Below are 22,664 nucleotides of genomic sequence, written 5' to 3' on the forward strand. Positions count from 1 at the left end.
ACTATTCCAATGATCTAAAAAGGTGCAAAACGGATAAGCTCAACCAGTGGTTCATTCAATTGGTTGAATGAAATTCAGACTAGTGACATCCCACAGTTGTGTAAGTATGCTAATAAAGACAATTTATAATATTTATAATGCATAATGCTCTTCTGTTCTTTTCCTCTCTTTTTACAGGTAATCCTGAAATTCAATTGAATCAACAGGCTCATGCTGATCATTTGGAGAGACGGAGGGATGCAAGTGGTATGCATGCAGCACAAGAGAAGTATTACTGTAACTTTAAAAGTTAAAGAGAGTTTCTTTTTTGTTTTCTGTACAGTAATAGCAAAGTGAGCATTCATAGCCTAACTGTAAAAGTGAGTATGCATGCTTAGGTCTGTAGCACAAACCAACTTTAGGAGTCAAGTGTAAAATTTTAGTCAGAGATTGTGGGATCAAATACCATGAATGAAAACTATAGAATACTGCATTTCTTTAATAATAGTACATATATTAAACTCCATACAAATGGCAGAAATGCTCTGCTAACTGTAATCTGTATAATGGACCAAGCATATATGCAATATATGCACATTGCAAGGATTACTTTGAAGAATCTGTAATTATAGTTAGAAGTTGTTAGGACATATACTTAAATATAATACTTCAGATAATATAGTTGCATAATTGTGATAATGCATTGTATGTTACATATGACAGCAATAATTTTATCTCTTTTTTTTCCTTCACCCCAACCCTTACCTCTTTTTATTTCGTATTATGTGTTCCCAAAATGTATCTATATTATCTATCTGTAACAAGTCACTAAATGCTTCATAGCACAGTGGAGTAAGCCAACCTCAGTGGGTCAGTCTGCCCCTACTCCACCAACTCCAGCAGCAATGCATAGCACATCAGGGGCCCAAGCTGGCAGTACTGCATCTGCTGCCCCTGCAATACTTGTGCCATCAGGTAGTACCTCTCTGGCATCTGGTGCTGTAGTACTTTCTGGAAGTACTGGTGGAGGTGGGGATTTCATCACCTGACAGGAGTTGCCAGGGTTGGTACATAGAGTCATGCACAGCACCACTGGTGTATGCCTGCACCAGATGAAGAGGCTGCTCTCCCTCATGGCCCATAGGAAGAGAAGGCATCAAGCACTCTGGCAGCCAGCAAAGTAAGGGGAGTGTGATGACAGTTTCGCATGTGAGAAATAGAGTCTCACTGTCTCCATGTTTGATGGGAATGAGCTTGCATTGTTCCTTGCCTCCCTCCAATCATGGTGTCCCCCAAACTTTTGTGTCCATCACAGTCCCTGTGTCTTATCTTGTTTGTCTTGTTTATTTGCATTGGCTTCCTCTCCTACCCAACTTGCCTGACCCAGAAATACCAACATCTGTTACCCAGCATTCCTCTCTTACTGAAGTAGAAAAACAAAACCGGACATCTGTCTTACAAAAAATATCATCCCATACAGAGCTCTTCATTTCTCACATGTCTTCTGGACACAATCAATTCAGACCAATTGGCTATACAACAGGAATGCATTATCACCCCTCTTTGTGGAGGTGACACTCAAAATTCAGCTAATATTATGTACATATTTTCAGTTTACACTGTTAAAAGAATGGATAGCTATGGTTCATTAATACCCCTCTCCTGCACATTCCTATATTGCTTTATCTTTTTTTCTTTCCCCTGCTTACCCCCCATTTCCCTACTTTCCTATCTATCCCATTTTAATGCCTATAAAATGGTCAAAAAATAGAATCAAGTACAACACATATAAGTACCAAGAAAACCAATGGAGCTATTCACTTTTTGGCCTCTTTGTTTGGGTGGAGTTTGGCATTACACACCAATGCCAAGTAACAGTGAAAAGCTCTTTTTCTGGTGTGCTCAGCTCAGTACAATGTCACTTAAACATGCTGTGCTACTTCAGAATACAATAAAACATGTTGAAGACAGAGTAAAGTAGAATTGCATTGCTTTATCAATACCTATTTTAAAGTATTACATACTCCAGAATTCAAACTCTATATCACTTGGACACAAAAATGAGTGTGTTAATGCATTTACACCTACTGCCACAGAATCAGCTAAGAATCAGGTGTGTTTCATACACTCAATACTCATTCTCAGAATAGTTGCAATGAGCCTCGCATTTGTGCACTGCTTAACTATGTGCAAACAGGGAAAACAGTAGAAATGTGTATTTCGCATGTGCAAACACTTTGCCAGCAATCACACAATCCCGCTGCTCAATGTCGCACTATGCAAAGTAAATAACAGCATCTATTAATTTTGTTTACTGTGCATTGTCTTCATGCTATGAAACTACATGTGAAAACATAAAAAAGTGAATGCCTAGCTAAGAAATTGTCACATATGTACAATGCAGCCATGTGCTACCTCCATTCATGCACTGCAACTCTGGTGTCTCAGTACTTGTTCACAAATATATCAACTGCACTACCTAAAGTAATAACACATGTTTTGTTATATACCATGTACATCTTTAGAATGAAAACACACATTCAGATTTTTAAATATTTGTAGTAATGTGGACACCTGTTTGCATATAGTTTGTAAAGCTGTCTCTTAAAGTTTACCTGCACATTGGAACTCAACCACCACATACTACACATTGCGCACTCATCAGTCTGGTAACTTGCAGAACATGAAATATCTTGACAGCTGAAGACACCTACACATCCATTTCATGCAAGCCTCCCAACATCTTTTCTACAACAATCAGTGCTGATGTCATAAACAATAAGTTGTCCTGAAGCTTGCAAAAGTCAGACTTGTGCAGTAGCACTTGAATAAAGCGCTGAGTTCTGTAGTCTGTGCACTTAGGTAGGAGTTTTATTCTTACTCCAGTCAACTGGGAGGTGTGTGTGTGTGTGTGTGTGTGTGTGTGTGTGTGTGTGTGTGTGTGTGTGTGTGTGTGTGTGTGTGTGTGTGTGTGTGTGCCTCTATCTACTTAGAGGAACATAAGTGTGTATCCAACAGTTGCCACTCCAGTCCCATGGAATGGCAATATTTTGATACTTGCACATGCCTACACATCAGTGTCATGTAGGCTTCCCAACACCTTTATCCAAATATACAGTGCCGATGTCATCCACCATAAGTTGTCCTGCAGTGTTGTAAAAGACTTGTGCTGTGGTGCTCTTGTACAGTACTGTGTTCTTCAAGCTGTGTACTTAGGTAGAGGTTCTGTTCTCCCTGCAGGCAATTGGTGTGTGTGTGTGTGTGTGTGTGTGTGTGTGTGTGTGTGTGTGTGTGTGTGTGTGTGTGTGTGTGTGTACTTGCTTATCATTAGCAAGAGCATTTTACACGGGCATGATGGACACTGCTATTAGCATTTTCTCCTCACAAGACAGCTGATGTCGTCAGCTATAAACTGTTGTTTGACACTTTCCAAGGCAAACTTGAACTGTGGTACTTTCCTTAAATACAGAGTTCTCTAGCTGGTGTACTTAGATAGGTAGGGATTCTGTTCTCACTGCAGTCAGCTGGAGCATGTCTGCTTATTCATTTGCTTAACACTAGAAAGACCATTTTACACCAGCATATGGGAAACTGCTATTATCTGTCACCATACACTGCTGATGTCATCAGCTATAGCTGATTTGCAGATGTGCAGTATTCCCATCAGGGGAGGGTTAGAGACTAGCCTGTAGGCCATGCAAAAGTCACCTCATCCTATACAATGCAGATTACAGTAACAGGCCTTTCAGTGTATTTGCATATTTCATGGCATAGTTTGTAGGACCTGTATTTCCTTGGTAAGAAATAATGGATCTTTTCTGTATGGACACTAGTAATATTCCAGCTCTGTGCAACAAACATGTGTGAGTTGTTAATGCTGCATCCATGTCTTTTATGTCTGCTAGATGTCCTGAAAGAGGTAATCAAAGGCATGAAAGAAGAGAACACTATCATCCTGTGGAACTTGACCAGGCCAAGACATTTGACACAAATCCACTCTTAGGTATTTATTCAACACTGTCAAATGTGACCATAAACACCTGTATCACCAAGTAGGTAGACCACTGGATCACATATGTGGCATCTAAATATGTTGAAATGTGGGAAGTGATGTATATCTCTGGTCCAGTGATCAAGTCTGTACATCAGGGCTGTCTGCAAGGACCTTTCCTGCCCATTATTTAAGTCACAAATGTCAAGAATGACATACACATACTATGTCCAAACAGCTGTCTGAAGGACTACAGATTGTGGGCAATCATTGACTCGTACTGTGATATTAGTATAATACAGACAGTATCAGTACACACCAATGATTGCTACTACAGCCATGACAACACAAGATTTGAATCAAAAACAAGGAGGATTTGTTACGTTATGAAAGCAAACACACAACCCAAGGATAATGTAGACATCACACCCTATAATCAGACCAATTGGTATGTGAACTGTGTCCTAGGGTAGATGGAGTGTAGAGTGTCCACCAGCATGTGGCCACAGTGGTGAGTACTCCCTTGTATGTAACACAACTACTGAGTATATACAGAGCATCCATGGCAAAGGCCATAATACCTCCATAGTCTACAGCCTTCATAACACCAGTAACTGAGTACAATGCACCCTTCTTAATGTACCTCCCTTCACATTTCCTAGTGATGTGTAACTGAAGTGTAACACCTTTGCCACAGTGAGGTGTCACTCATCTCATTGGCCAAACCTAGGTATTATTTTTGTTGCATAAACATTACTGTCAGATGGTGCGGAATACCCATCAAGGTGTTATACCAGATACATCTGGGATGCCTGTTCCTGCGATGCACACAGTGTATACATAGCTGTTTGACAGCATTGATGACATGGATTACATTCATGACAGTGTGGACTGTGCCATGTATATGCCATGCATACCAATCAACTAGCCTGGATTTATCATAATGTCAAATACAGGTATAGCAGTGTCCCTCCTAATACCTCCAGCAAATGTTACAGTGTCAGGATGGTGTGTCTGATTACCCTCATAGAATTGCTAACATGAGTTGTAAAAGTCATAGTGCACAACCACTTACCACAAAAAGTCTGAACAAAACTAAAAATAATGGATGGACAAAGCCCCCGAAATAGGGACAAATTTTAAAGATTGCTCTTATAAACTTAGAAAGTTGCTAGAATAAAAGATTTTGTGTTTCCATGCATTTTATGAAGGATATGAAGTCTGAAACTCAAGTGCCTGTCATTATTTAGTGAAATCAGTCTTTACTGATTTGCCATAAAATCCAGAAACCCACAAATGTTATGAGGAACAGACCAAAAATGTGAGGCAAATGATGAAACATGAAAGGTATGGTATAAGTGTATTCATGCAGAGCCATCTATGATCACTCAGAATCACAGATGTTGTGTGAGATACATGGGATTACTGGTGGTATTATCCTGATATTGTCCATGATTGTGAGTGCTTCTTTTACTGTTGTTGATGGGCCTGTAGCTGTTTCCCACTTGTTGGAGACCTCTGCTGACATTGCATTCATATTCAGGCAAATTAGTTTGTACAGCTTCATAATATGCACCCAACACCAATTGTATATAACATCCCTGCTAGATGTCCTCTGCATCGTTCATGTCAGGATGCTTATCTGACAAAGACATCTTCTCCCTTATGTCACCTTGTCTGACAGTCACATAATATACAGTTTTACTGTCATGTCCATACTGTACCATGCTGATATGTGATTAGTGTTCCTGCTGCAACTGTCTTCCATGTGCATGCTCTCATCTGCTGTACATTACAATGTTTCAGCTGTCCTCTTTCCCTGTGTCCATTCCTACAATTCTTCCATGTGTCCCTTTTCAAAACACATGCATCCCCCTGGCTGTTTATCTTAAATGGCAGTCCATGTACCCTTAGAGATAGTTTACACAACTTTTGTACAGAATCATTCGAAGGATTTCACAATACTCTGCACTGTATACACTGTCCTGTACTGTGTTTGGCCCATACACATTACTGTATAATAAACCCTGGTAATCATCGTGGCATTCCACACAATCCCATTAACCTAGATTGCTGTATTGTAAACACATGGTTTTCTGGCTGGCAACAGTGTTTCCAGCCACAAAACTGTGCTTGTTTATGTTTAAATGCAGTGCATGGGATGAATATGTTATTACTCACTGCTCAAAGCCATGCATGGAGTTTATTAAATCCTACTGATTGTCTTATAAAGTGTTAGAGCATCATTTAATTGTGAATCACACAGATTGCCATTAATACCATGTTACTTTAAATTTTATAAGGGTATGCAGTATTGTATCTCTGATCCTTAATACCACTGCAAAGGAGAGGTGAGACATTTTTTTCCCAGTTTCCTTGAAGGAAGTTAGTAAAGGGAAACTTCTCAGGTAAAGTGTTTGTTTAGATCTCATAGGGACTGAATTAATATTTGATAGTGTTTTTTCCTCTTAAGGAGACAAATGCATCAATCATTTTTCTGTATAGTTCCATGGATCTAAATGTATTATGCTTTAGCATTTATTTAATGGCACATGATTTTTTTTGCCTTTCATTCTGAAGCTGTCACATCCATAATCCTTTATCTGTAATTAAGGCAGCTAATTGCTGCAGCCTAATTACATCACTCACATTCATGCTTGCCTGTATGCTAAAAGCAGATAAAGTCTTTTCCCCAAATAACTTATCACTGCTCTTCAGCTTCCAATTAACTATTTTCCAGGACACACACAAAATAATGTGCAATTAAGCAGCAATTTTTTTAGTACAGAGCAGAGTCGACTGATAAAGACTGTACAGCTTCTTTCACGTGTAGAGCTATCACAGTCGACTTTGTTGTGGACACCTGGCAGAAAATAATACAGTAAACACTTTACAGCACCTTCTCAAGATAAAATGCATCTACACTTTTCAAATGTATCAATAGGTGCCAGATTCAGTAGCTCTTATGTTGAAAAGCCCCCGCTGTCATTGTTGGTGATGTCTCTGAATGCATGGCCACCTGTATCAGACATGATATTTTTGAAAGCTACTGCCTATGACCTCAACTCTAAGTCAACACCTTTTAGCTGTAGCATCATTCAATTAAAAATTACTGCATTTTTGTGAAACATACACATTCTAAATAGGCAAAGACTGTTAGTTTCTAGTTCATTCATACAATTTCCCTCCATAATGCAAATTTCATTATTTTTTTAATTTGTTTCAAGTTCCCATACTTTTTGTCTATTAATTTTCAAGCCATTATTAATGTATTTGCCTTGTGTTTGTATTATAGTTCATTAAAAATGTTAACATCTGACTGTGGCTTGTAAGTAAATGTAATACTGTCTAAACATTGAAACCTCTTCTTACCATATAAGATATTACAAGCCATAATGTAGTTTCCATACAAGCAGTAACTCATAGTTGTCCCATTTATTTTAAATAACTAATGTAATAGAGCAAAAGACAGTGACCCATGCATTCATTAGGAGTTGAATATTTAATAATTAATAACTATGATTAATTTCTGCAGTTAAAAAAGGTGTAAGAGTGAGTCACTTATGAATTAGTTTATTTCTTCAGCCCCATTTAGAAAACACCATCTATAACGGGAGTATCGAAGAAATCCCCGTGAAAATAGTCAAAAAGTTAAATGTAACATAATCTTCAAAAATTAAGTGATTGGAGGAAATGGAATCAAGAACAATTAGTGAAAGTCCAGTGTTAGTCCATGATTAAAATACCAGAGATAGTAGAATTTTTATTTTTTTCTCCAGTATTGCGCCATCTCAGAAATGGTATATTTCATCTAGCAGGGATGTAGGGCACAGAGTCAGCCAAATGGCACTTATTTGTTTCAAAGTGCCTTACTTCAATAATTCCTTTCGTTAATGCATATTAAATGAGGGAATGGAATATGATCGTTCATAAACCCATGCATGTGCACACGCACACACACACACACACACACACACACACACACACTAATATATATATATATATATATATATATATATATTGGTGAAATACTTAAGTGCATATCATTAAAAGCAGTAGCTAATAATCTTCATATTTTAGCTCATATCATGTCTGATGCTTCCAGACATCAGCCTGAAGTTATCATCACATGTCGTCCAGTTGAACATTTAGTTCAGCTCACCCGCACCACTTCTACTGACTTGGATCACTTCAAACAGTTAGCCAAACAGCACAGAAGACTTGATTCTCTAGCTTGCATATGTAGTTTGTATATGTTTATTTGATGACTGTCCCTTGGATGTTAAATCATCCAAAGTTACAATTTACTCTAGGGATGTCCACTGCTAATGTTCTTGGTTAGTCTGCTGCTGAAAAGTCTCAAGCTTGGTAGTTCTACATGGATAAAGAAGCTTTATGGTCAGACATTTTTCTTCAAGATATATCTGTAGCATTTATTCTCCTATGGAAAAATGTCTGGTTATGGTCACTTGTCCATCTGTAGGTAATGGTCTTGCTATTTATACATCTTTGAGTTCATATTTCCAGGGAATTTGCAAAGTCCGTCTTGTAAAAGGCATAAAGGTTGTGAATTTGTCAACTGATGTTTAAAAGTAATTGATGTGCACCTTTGAGGTCATAAATCAAATGTCATTGTAATTGTTAGTTTGTGATGTTGTTAACTTTTCTAGTCAGGTATCAGAGTTGACTGTCCATTGATATGCACAAATGTTACTTTGTTACATGTAATACATTTGTTAGGATTCTGAATGCACTTCATCAGCTTTTTCTTTGTAACAAAACCTCATCAATAGGCATTTGTACATTTCTGCATAAATCCATCTCATAGAACAAGTTTCTATAAGCTTTGTTTATGCTATGAAATAGATGTTACATGAGTGTTATCTGGGAGGGAGACCAAGGGACAAGGAGAGATAAGAACCGATAGTACGGCCACAATAATTATAAACATCACAAATGATATAACTAAAATATTGATATTTCATATAAACAGCTAATTATTTTATCAGCTGTAGAATGAGGTCACCGATCATAATGGAGTCTAAAAATACATCTCAAGAAAGAAGATTAATAGGTAAATTTCTTTAATCCATTTTTAGAATGCATTAACATTCAGTGATCGTATTTAAATTATTTGTAAAACATCTGATATTTTAGCTGTTCCTTGTACCCCAGGCTAAAAAAAGAGCCAGAGCATGAACTGTCTTAACATTTTTACTTCTATCATGCATACTTTGTTCACACTACTTCACAAAACGTGCCATAAGTGAAGTGCATATTTAAAAAAACAAATGTAAAAGCAAGCTGACACTTCCACTACACTTCTGTTGTTTGCATGACATAATGGACTGTGCTATAGCTTTCAAAGCAGTCTATAGGTTATTATATTAATTAAATACTAATGCAGCAAGTGAAAATGTAATATAACATTAACAGCAATAATCAGACATCTAAAAGGAGATTAAAAGTTAACTATGTACAATGCCTCCAGTCATAGCTTAAGATATTACTGATTATCACATTTCATCTGAGATAAAACTGATGTTTGAGTAACAAAGCTACAACAATAATCACAATTTAATAACTGTATTATGAGCTGAAATGTGTTGAATATAATACTTAACAACTAGCTTTCTATGTATATCTAACAGCATGATCAACTTAGCTGAGTATTTGAACTCAGCAAATTTATTATATGTGCAGTGGCTCTTTATTGCAATAATGTGTACCAATGAAATACACTTTAACAACATTTTTATCAATTTATATTAATGTTTCAGTAGTCATGAATCCATCCTGTATTTTAGCATTTTCTGGATTGTTGGCATCTTCCACTCATCCTCCATTTTGTTTACTGAGCTACTGTGTTTAGTCTTTGTTGAGATACTTATACAGAGTGTTGGACTTCTGCTTGATTATATACATGAGGCCCAGCATTTGCATTTTCTCTTAATAAGCCTCTGCCACTTGCATTGTTAATTAGTATTGTCTCAACAGACAATCACTTTAAGCAAAACTTTTGGTTCAGTTAAAAAGTCTTTAGTTTTATTTAACATTTGATGACCATGGTAGTGGGCTGATTAGTTACTGATACATTTCAGTCACAAGTATAATATTGTACTCTGAGCTAAAACACAGTTTCCAATGAATCATAGAGATTTGGATATAATCCAGTTTTGGTACATTACTGAGCATGTATCTAGCCAATGATATAGTCTGGGTGTGTTCATTATATATACAATATCTGTCCCCTTAAGAAAAGTGTGACTGTTTTGTGATCAACCCTCGTTATTAGAATCACAAAACATTGCAAACACTTGACTGTGAACAACAGTTAACAGTAACAAGAATTAAAAAATGGAAAATGTTTTAAGTGGAAAGCTTCCTGTACTCCCATTGTTGGTCGGGGGTGTATGACTACACTCTCCACATCCCTACTACTTATATATGTGCACACAGGCGGTCTATTATTAACTCTGAGATTACTATATCACATAAGGGAAAGTGAAACCATTGGGGTACTGCAATCTCAGTTATTAACTGCACATTGTGGCATTCATATATCATATGCTAAGAAAATTAAGTAGCAACCTATTAATGTAATTTCATCTGATGAGTTTGATACTGTTGCTGTAAGTTAACAAGCTGTATGTCTAGTAGTGAATTTAATTGCAGCAGAGGTACGTTTTCTAAGTGATATGGACAAGCTGTTCTAAGTTTTGGAGTAATAATGGAAAAGGCATGATAATATGACGTTAGTCAGTTATCTAATTACTGGAAGATAATTGCATTAATAATCTAGAACAGTGGACAAGTTTGAAGTTGATTCACTTAGATTAGTAGAGAGTTATGAGAATTCAGTGGAGTTAAGCAGTCTGTACATAAGAGTAATATAGAGAAGGTCAGAACATTTATTGTAATATAGTTTTCATGTTATATTTTAATAAGTAGCACATGAAATGCCATAAATATGCTCTAAAATTGAGATAAGACAACATTAAGATCCTTTCTGACATAAAAAGGCAATTAAACATGTTTTAAGCATATTCTGAGAGGTTATGTTCTGGTCTTGAATTACAACATAAGAAAAGCTTCAGGAAGCTATAGCAGCTTAAAAAGCTGTAATACAATTTGCACTGCCACACTTCCATGTTTTCTTTTTTTTTTTTTTTTGCACAACACAAAGGGACGGATTCTGTAAAATTAGCAGAATATAGCGTGTTATGCCAATATCAGTGGAAAAGTTGAGGATAACTATGTAATATGTAAATATGCCACAGTGAAGTTAGGATATCTCAGCTCACAACAGCGTATCTCAATAGGAATGGCGCACTGTATATCACCTGCAGATAATCTGTAAGTAATGAAAATTTGCTGTCAAAGCATAATGTACAATAACTAAGTTACAGAAAGACTCTCACAATCTAACAGCATAAATAAATACATATCTATAACAGAATATCTCCAGTAAGCTTACAGACAACTGCAGAATATCTCCATTGGTCTCTTATTATTAAAATATGCAATCTATCACTTATAGATTCTGATGGAATCTGTGCATTTTCTAATAAAAAAATTAATAAAGGCAAATGGCAATCATGGCCACATCACCACAGTTACCATTAGCTAACAATGGGTGTGGCACATGTGGGGAACACTGGTAACGCACACACACAGAGACACTTTAAAGATGGAAGAGTACACGTGAGGTATGGGTGAAGAAAAGTAACACACAAGAGGTATATTAGCATAGGAAAATCTTGAGGGACAGTCAGATGGACTTGAGCAATATTTTATGAAGGGGGGGTAGGCACAGTTTTTTTTTTTTTAAAGAATAGAAGGAAAGATAAATATAGGGAAATAGTAGGAGCAAATGGAACAAATATCACAACATGTAACAGATAAAGGTTGGAAAAACACAGTAAGGATAGGTAAGTTACACAGACAGCACAATGCACAATACAGGCAATGGAAAATTGTCAAACAGGGTGGGGTTGCATACCAGCCATGATAAAATGCAGAAAAACACATTTATCTATGTACTATTATATTATGACACGTTTCAAATTGTGTGGCAGTCATACTGGATGTGTATGACCAATGGCATATGTGTGCTGTAGGGTAATCAATATGGATCACACTACACATTGGATAAATAAACATATTCAAGTAGTCTGTCAGGAGTGCGAGAGCAAGCTAAGCAACATCACAGATGAGTAAATGCAAATCTTGAAATATTAGAAAGTTCTAGCAGAGTAAAAAACAGAACCTACAACTATGCATGTGAAAGGCAGTCAACCAAGTACAGTGCCAAACAGCACTACTGCAGTAAAGCAGCAAACTGGCTAATACATACAGAAGGAGGTGTACGCAACCCAAACATAATGGAATACATTTATGTGACACACGTCATGTCAAATGCAACATATAGGTGTAGGCTTACACGTATGACTATCAGTGGCTTAAATGGAATGCCAATGAAACAATGTCAACAAACAATCACATACCAATGACAAGTAAGTTTAATATGGTCAGAAATCTAACAGTGTAGCTAAAAAATCAGGTTGTGCACATGAATTTCAACAATGTACAATGGTTAACACACAAGTATAATGAGAACAAGGATATATTGCAAGCAGTAGCCAGCAACTTGCATGCATATGTCCTGCACCTGTATCATGGCCATAGATCTGGCACATGTTGGCCTTGTAAACGAACAAGTCTATGACAATGGAGATAATCACAACAAAGGCAAACATATCTGCAAAATATATTACATAACTACAAAGGTGGAAGGGAGGTGGACAATCTGGGCCCACAACAAGGAAGACAACGATAACGGAAGACAGCAAGGTAAAGTTACACATTGCAAATGCATGTGTATACCACATAGGGTGCTATTAAAGCCAACCCAAAATACATTTAAGCAAATGACAAATGTATGTCAGATGAGCAGACTGCATTGCTGACATTAACAAAAATGGGCATGTATAAATCACACATACACAGTATTGTGCAATCATATAATATCAACAGACATAGGTATGCAAGCTAAGAATGTGCATCACATAAACATATACTGTCATGCCAATATGGAATAAACAACTGCAGTTATATGTCATACACACTGCTCATTACTGAACAGAGGACAGTCCTGTGATCATCATTACAGGATGTCAATGATAAATCAGTCAATGTTTACATGTCAAAGGTACATTTCAGTATGGATCAGACTAGGTGAAGAGACATATACATACATCATTTAATGTGTACACCATTTCCTGAAGGGTGTGAATTTATATGAATAATGAATGGATGTGGAAATGTAATTCAGACCTAACATGTCATACTGTGCTGCATTACCACGGTGTATACATGAATGTTAAATTGCTGTTCTATGCAGTTAGTAAAGGAGGACTGCCCATATGTATAACATGCATTTATATGACCCATGCCAAACAACATGACATCTTGTCAGTAGAACAACATGACAACTGTCATCCAAAACACATGGGCAAGGACATGTAATTCTGTTGCACTTACACGATATAGCAATAAACAAACCTTAACCACACCACTGAGGTAGTACTGGACTATGGTCAACATGTGTTGTCTGTGAGTGTCTGTCACTAAAACACGTTTACAGTATAATTGTTGCAGCTGCATATTAACTACTATAATGCATGGACAGCTAAGTGTGGAAGTAAAGTGTAATGAATTACTGTGTGTCATGCAGATGGTGAAACATAATTAAATTTACTATGATGATAGCTGCATTGTATGCACCTGTAACACATAAGCATGGCAGTTAAATGGTATGCATGCACGAAGGTGCATATACAGTCAAATCACTGATATGGCAAACAGCATGGTGGCAGCATTGCACAACTGCAGCTGATGAACATTGTGAATGATCTCTTGGGCTGTCTCCTTTAATGAGTTATATCATGAAAAGATTCCCTATCATGTCCCTCATCTGTGTACAAAACATATGCCTCAACACCTCCTGGATCTTCTCCTGATAATTGTTTTGCTGTTGTTCCTGGCTTTGTCTTCTCTATGGTGCAGCAGGAATGATGGTACATGCAGGTCCAGCTTCCTCGTCATCATTCTCGCCATAGTTATGGTCATCATCTGAGGATTTCTTCAGTGGTCTGACACATGCCCATCATCTACATCACAACACAGGACAGAAATTACATATGCATATGTGACTCTACTTGTCTGCATATCATATCCACTGCAACACAATTAATATGCATAAAAGACTCCTCATGAAATGCTAAAATACATTCCGACCATAGTCCACTGTAATACCATATGCAATGTATGTCAGTAATCAAAACCATAACTATGAAATGTGAATGTTTTTCAGGCAGCACATTCCAATGAAGATCATAGCTGACTTTTAACTGAAACTGAAGTGTGCATCTGCCATCTAAGACACATTAATTAACATTTCATCGTCATGTGAGTTCTGCATATCAGAATATGAAAATGAGTGTGTATTAGCATACATTGAAGGGCTCATTTAAAACATAGTTCAAGATGAAATGGCATAAACATTAGCAGCTAGGGCACTTATAATCACTAGATTTGCTGCCAAAAATGGTTCCTCATGCACACAACACCTTCCCTATGTCACATTATCTATATTTATGGACATGTCCAATAAAAGAACATGTCAGGGTCACTGTATCTCTCACACAGTGTGATCAGCTTAATCAAGGCCATAGAATGGCATGCATAACACAGCTTACCAGTGGAAATCATGACATGATCTGAACAGTTGTTTATCGGCTGGCATTAAGCATGGCAAGCATAAGCAAAGCAAGCACACATAACCTATCAAGACATCTGAAGGGGAGCATGACCTGATGCTGCTTCATGCAACAGTCACATAACTGTAATTTGACAAAAGGAAATTTTGAAAATGACAACATAATTTCAGTATTGAGACCTGCAGTGTTTAATAACGATGTCTGCCTCAGTACACTGTCCTGCTTAGTATCTACAGAATATTAACATTTCCATTATTTTTCCCTTGCATGTGTTCCCTGAGTAGCTGTGTCTGTGAGTGAATGTAAAATGTAGTTGATGCGTCTGTCCATGTAATGAGTCATATAAACAGCTGCCAATTAACATTGTTATAATGAAGACAAAGTGAGATGACAATAATGTGGAAAATATGCAAGCCATATGACAAACAGCTGAGCCAGGCAGCATGGTCATTGGCTGACCCCATATCAATATAAGGAATACAACAGTACTAAATAGTAATAAGGTTCAGTTATAAACACAGTCACGGTCTGTGACACATGAGAATCTAGTATATGTTGTACAAACATCATCTGAATAAAATTATATACATGACCTACCTATATTTATTAGCAATCACTGTCTTATAAAATGCAAACATCCTGATGATGCTTGATAATTAGGAAATGGTGCAAAGAAATGCTTAAATGCACAAGTATTCCCAAATACCAGATGTACATGTGTTTTAATAAAACCATCAAAGGTTTTATACGTAGATGCAATACCAATGCTGAACTGAAGAGCATGCCACACAGTCTGCCAATGACAGTATAAACACTGACACAGGAGACATCCATTCAGTATGTGAACAGGCAGGCTATGCCCAACAGATCAGTCATGTGGAACCACATCCATACATACTAGTACGCTAACACATGCCAATGTGCCTTATGAACAGCAGACACCTGCAGATACCCAACTGTCATTTAGGTTGAGGTTTACATTTCAAAAGCTATCTTCAGAATGCATGACTTTTTGCTAAATGATATTTAAAAATATTTGTATTTCAATCAGACTTGTAAGAACAGGTATACTGTGAGTATTGCATTAACCTTACTGATGCATGATGGGTATTGCTGCATTCTAAACAATACACATGATAATGCCAAAAATACAGGCCTGTAGCACAGATCAGATACATTTTAACAAAACAGACAAAGTAAGCAATATACCTCTCTCTCTCTCACTCCACTGCTCATCCAGCCTGTGCTTCTCCTTGATGCACATGGCATAGCTATGGGTCCTGTTCTCATCACCTGCAAAAAGATAACAGCAGTTATGAATGATGTAGTCCTCAAATAACAGTGATATATATCACTCTGATTGGGTACTACAAACTTTTATTTTGAAGAACATCACAGAATCACCCTACACATATACTCTTTCACATCTTGGAACAGAATTAAACACAAATCGAAAGACCTGAGATTTAAACCTGCAACTCTAAGCTACATCCATACTATAACCCTGACACCTACCTGCCTAGCTAATCCATCTTGCCTGAGAGTGTACATTGTGAATGCAGTGAAAAGACTTGGGGCTATGAATGTGGATCAACGGGTTACTAATATGGATCACGGCTTAGGATTTACAAAAAGGACAATGTGCTGGGCATTTAGATAAATAACTTGCAAGAATGAATTAATGTCTGCTAAGTGGTCACTACTAATAACAGCAAGTGAAAAATCTTCAACCCTCAAACAGTGGGAAAGTGTCATGTATCACATATCTTCTCTTAGCAGACACATAGAAGGTGATGTACACCAGGGACAGATTTATGTATGTGGGAAGACTACATGTAAAGATATGCACTGGGGGAGTGCACATCACAAATCAAATCCATATATCACTGTACTTCCCTGTTGTGCATTTCAACTGCATGTTTGACCATCTGACTCCCAGTAAAGATGAGGTGGTTGCTGAAGTGAATTTAGTAATGAATGAAAAAAAATACACTTTGAAACAATTTTTCAAATCATAGCATATTCCACAAAACTTTTTGGCAGAAATATAGCAGTCTGTTCCAAGCATTACACATAACACTGTACTTAAATAGGTACTCTTGGCACAACATTATAGATTACGAAGATATTAATAGAAATTCAATGAATAAATGAGTTAGTTGTAAGCATGCACAAAATAACAGTTAATTTCAAGAAGCAGATATGTGGAGCAGAATTTTCAATAATGTGTGAAAGACCCAACAATAAGAATATAGGGATATATTTCTCCTATGAGGAGTTGAACCCAAAGCACATAAACATATCTGCATGCGAGTCAGTTTCTTTACAAGCCAAAGTACCAGCCAGCGTACATTTATTTTAATGAGCAGTTACTGTGTGTGTTTGTATCCATATTCCTGCAAATAACTGATGACTATGGAAACATTTAATACAACTACTATAGGTCATCATGATCTACACAAATAGCTATTAGCACATATTAAAAATCAAAAGATATGCATAGGCAGTCAAACAAGCATTCCTCTTGGGATAAAAACATTGGACTGTAATACAAATGTTCACTTTATTGAAAGGAACACAGTAAAGAAGTTATTTATGAGTTATTATTCACACGAATACAAGTAGACCAGGTGATACTGTCGCGATATTACTGAGAATTACGAAATGCAGTGTCATTAGCAGTCTAGGCACTATAGGTGCCAGTGATATGCAACTATAGTGGATGTGTGCAATAATGTCATTATATACATATACAATATGGAATATTATGTACGTACATTAACATTAGTAAATAAATAAACCCCAGAGGAATAGAAACCATACTTCTATGGAGTACAGTCATCATGTCTTCTTAATTATCCATATGAGCACATGAGCTAATTGTCAGAACAGCTCTTTAATGATTATAAAAAGCATGTGTCTGACATACATGGGACACAGCTTAATCTCTAAATTCTGTAGGAATGCTCAGCTGTACATAGTATTATGACACTTAATGCAGGCATCCACTGGCTGTTGATGTACCTCTGTGACCCTCCAAAGAAGCTCCTCTGCGTCTATCTGATATGGGTCATTGTAACTGTGGCGAACCTTCACTCTAGTGTGGTAGATCCCCATGTGGTGTCGATACTCCCTTGCAATATGATTTCAAATGTTGATCATCATGAAGTTCTGTGGTCTGGCTCTTATGCGATACGCCACTCCACTGTAGATGGTCAACATCTGGGTGGTCTCCTCCTCAGTCAGTTTGGCACCTGGATACATCGAAGCCTCCTGAAAGTAACAATCTCAATAATGTCACTAGTCCAATAAAGAAATACACAGATATGAAAACTGATCACTAAAGTCTTGCAAGTAGCAATGATCTAATCTGCAAATGTATCAAAATCAATATTTAAAAGTGGTACTTGTGTCATGTTATCAGATCATTGAAAGATAATGGGCATGTGCTAAACATGATCCTATTTAATGATTCCTATTGGGTACTTGTAAAAGCTCCTTTCCATTACTCCAAGCTATTGGTTAATGTGCTGAATTTTGAGAACTTACATGGATGTGCACAAATGGGATTACATAAACTTGAATTTTAATGACCCTCATTAATTATGTACAGTGCAAATGGTACTTGAAAGATGTATGAACAGTAGCTGCTCTCACTTTCAATTATACCTGAGTCATAGGCATAAAACTCAAGTGTCCAGAGTTTTGCAGAATATCCAGATTTTTTTACTTATATTTTTGGTCCTTCCATCATAAAATAAAAACGGTTTTATTAGATGCATGCAGGGCACCAGGGCTTAACAATGGTGTCAACTCTAAAGCTGTGTTGAAAAGAAAAGCTTATTATAACAAATGTAAATAGTCTATATGTTTGTTAGAAATGTATGCTTTATTTAAAATGCATTTTTATTTAAACACATTTTAAACAGTTTTTACATTAAGTTTAAGTAAAATGAGATTTGATTGGCGTGATGTGTATTGTATTGATGATGGTATAACAATGAGACAGTTTTTTTTTAACTCTTTGTTCTAATGAAGGCCTAATTCCTGGGCAGAAAGCGCTAAACCAGTAGATTAAAGTTAATTTTGTGTGATATAGTGCTCCATTATCACTTGTGGTTTTCTTTTTAGTTATCTATCTCTGTAAACCTCCTTACATTTGCCATATCCAGAACTTACTGATTGTTTTTCTTAACACTGTTACCTTGCGGATTCAGTGGTTGGGCCCCACTCAGTTCACCCTCACTACGTCCAGGCTCACTCTGCACTCCTACCCAACTCCCAGTTCCCACCCATTCCCTCCATCTCTACATTTAAAATATGCCAACTCCACCCCTACAGTTCCTCCAAACTATTTCCACATCAGAACAATCAGAATAAAAGCCAATCACAGTTGCCCTATACAATTAACATCTCTGACTCATTTACTTAAAGTGCTGTATCCAGCTTGTATTTTTAGAAGTTATACTGCTATAACTAGAATTGCTCTTGCCATGTAACATTCTATAGTACAAACTAATATCTTCAGCAAAATCTAACTTACATATTATAAAAAAATGTCTGTGACTCAAACCCTACTAGTGTGCCCCCTGAGCATATTAACACTCTTTACCTACTACCATAACTATTAAATACATATAATTAATAGTCCTACAAACCCACATTCACTACACCAACAGTTACCAAATCTATCAATTACCACAAGAACCGCAGTATACAAGCAATCATTTTTAGATGTTTTTCAATTACAGGTATCTCAAATCTAAGAATGTTACCATACGAAATCCAATAAAACTAAAGCACAAAAACATGTGGATGCATGCTTTCCTTAATAAAATTTCTACCCAGTGGAGACATTCACCAAAACCCTGGCCTCATACCACAGCCAACCCCCCACACTAAAAGCACAATATTAAATGAACCATTCTCTTTTATTTTTCCATCCCCAATTCCAGTCTTCTCTTCCTAAATATCAATCTGAGAAGCATATGCAATAAAATCCAGGACATACATGCTTGTATTGCCACATATTCCCTAGAAGTAATCATAGCTACAGATACATGGCTGCAAAAATACATAATTGACAATGAAATTACCCCACCTAGTTTCAGTATAATTTGGATTGACAGGAAAAAAATAAGCTGCCAGGTGACATAGCCATAATCTACAAGAATGCCTTAAATATAACGGTATATGTACAGGAAATACCACAGTTGACTAATGTGGAACTCCTTGTATCACATCTCAAAATCAATTATAGGAAAGTCCTTTTTTAGGAGCCAAATATATTCCATCTGGTAAAAACATTACTACTATGGAAAACATCCTAAGCTGGATATCCCACCATATACAATATGGAAGAATAGTACTAGGAGACCTAAATACAGACTGGCAGATTACTGATAACAACACCCCATCTAATTCTATAAACCTGCATGGCTTACACAGTTAATTACATCGGTTACTAGAGTCCACAAAAGTACTGGCTGGTAATCAGCCTTAGACTGGATTCTGACTAATGCAGCCAGTAGCCTTCCAGACACCCTAAGTGACCATCAACCTAAATACTCTCCCAGAAGTTACAATATCCAAGATAAACATATAATTTACAACCAAGTTTGTGTAATTCAAACAATTTTAACAAACACACTTTCATCAAATCCTTAAGAGACTATAACTAGAAAATATTAAAATTTATGACCTTAAGTTCTGCTCTCATACTTCAATGAGATATTCCTAAAAATTCTCAATAAGCTTTCCCCAGTACATACCAAAAAGGCCAAATCCAATATTGCACCATGGCTAACAAAGAAATTAAAAAAATAATACTACAGAGTGACAAAGCCTGGCAAGAGTGCCTCAAAAATAGAACACAAAGTACATTTCAACTTTTTAGGCAACCAAAAAAAGGAAAAAATACCAAATAAAACATGACAAGCAAACATAACACCCTCCAAAATAAACATCAAAATAACCCAAAACTCTTATGGACATCTATAAACAAACTTTTACATACAAGCTAAATTACCCCCCCCCCCCGCTATCACCACCACCACCACCACACAACCTCTACATCCAACAATTAAACTAATTCAATTCCCGCACAGTTTAACAAATATTTATATAGACTGTATTGTTTCTCACAAACATTAGTACTTACACTGCCCTTGCAATACCAGCAGCCTCTTCTAAACATCCTCAGCTATTTGGCTTCAGCACATTTCCTACCGACACCATTAAAATACTCCTTCATAACCTAAAACTAACCACCCTAACTGCTGACCAACTCTCCTCAGACTACTTAAAAATGAGTGCAGATGCAATCGTTTTTCCAGTCAGAGAAATAGATAGATCTATATCTGAAAAATACATTCCTTCCATCTGGAAAAAATCCATTATTTTACCTTTACACAAAGATAGCACATCTATAGAGTTTAATAAATACAGGCCCATTGCAATCCTCTCCCTATCAAAAATACTTAAAAAATGCATTCCTGCTCAGCTCAAACATCACCTAAATTTAAATAATCTGCTCCCTGAAACACAGTATGGTTCCAGACCCCACCAGAGCACAACACCACCCTCCTTCACTTCACATGCACTATAAACCAGCATAGGAACAATGGTAACCTAATGTCAACTGTGTTACTAGACTTATCGAAAGCTTTTGACAGCTTTTGACACTGTATCATAGCAACATGTATTCACTGAACTCTTTTCTATAGGTTATTCTCAGTCCTCCCTTAAATGGTCCCTTAGTTATCAATCTGGAAGGCAACAAGCAGTCAAATGGCAACAGGATCCCTCTTCCTCTCTTCCACTTATCATAGGTGTCTCTCAGGGCTCTATACTAGGACCCCTTCTTTTTAATATTTTTATAAACAAGCTTCACACTACCATACACCAAGTAAATATAGTACAATATGAAGATGATTCGACTTTAATATGTAGAACCCCCATAATATCCAGACTAAAAGAAATCACACAGGTTTGTTATTCTTCAATCAAAACCTGGCTGAAAATTCAAACCTGCTCCTTATCCAAATAAAGCAAAGCTGATACTCTTCAACTCAAAACATTATCTCTATTAAAAATAATCTTTCTTGGTTACATCAGCAAATAGTATAATTGTGGCAGTACCGCAGACTAAACTACAGGCCATTGTAATAGATGACAATCTTAAATTTGATCAATGTATTCTTCAAACAATTAAAAAGACCCACCAAAATCTTTTCTCCCTTTACATGGCAAAACAGTACATTACAGACACATCATGAAAAACCCTGGCCTCATCCTATTTGCTTCCAACCCTCTTATATGCTTCACCTTTCCTTATAAATCTAAGCTCTACTCTAAAATCCAAATTAGCCTCCTGTTACAGCAAAGTAGGTAAATTTGCTACCAACACTGCACACTGAACTCACCACTGTCAAGGCTTAAAACAGTAAAACTGGCTAGAGTTTAAAAACTCCATAACATACTCTCAGCTAGTTATGGCATACAAACTGATATATTTTCCTGAACAATGCCCTGCATTAAAAATCATATTATTGCCCTACACCACCACAAGGGATCTCCATTCTGGTGATAAATTTCTATTTAGCACTACTAAAGCAAATAATGAATCAGGGGCTCACTATACTCATGTCACATCTCCAGGCTCTGGAGCACCATCCCTACAAAAGTAAAAATGATTAACCAACTCCCAGGCTATAAAATCCAGCTCAAACAATACCTTACCCGATCCTGGCCATGCTCATGTTCATTGCCAGGTCGAGGTCCCAAGTAAAAGCACAAACTTCTTATTGCTTATCACAAACCTTTTGCCATCCTTTACTTGAATCATTACACCCCTAACAATTTTCCCTCCTGCACTTGAATTATCCCTTTTCATCCCCACAGCACTTCTCATC

The sequence above is a fragment of the Protopterus annectens genome, chromosome 2.part0 (genome assembly GCF_019279795.1).
Source record: "Protopterus annectens isolate FY-2018-M chromosome 2.part0, PAN1.0, whole genome shotgun sequence".
Taxonomy (NCBI): Eukaryota; Metazoa; Chordata; order Ceratodontiformes; family Protopteridae; genus Protopterus; species Protopterus annectens.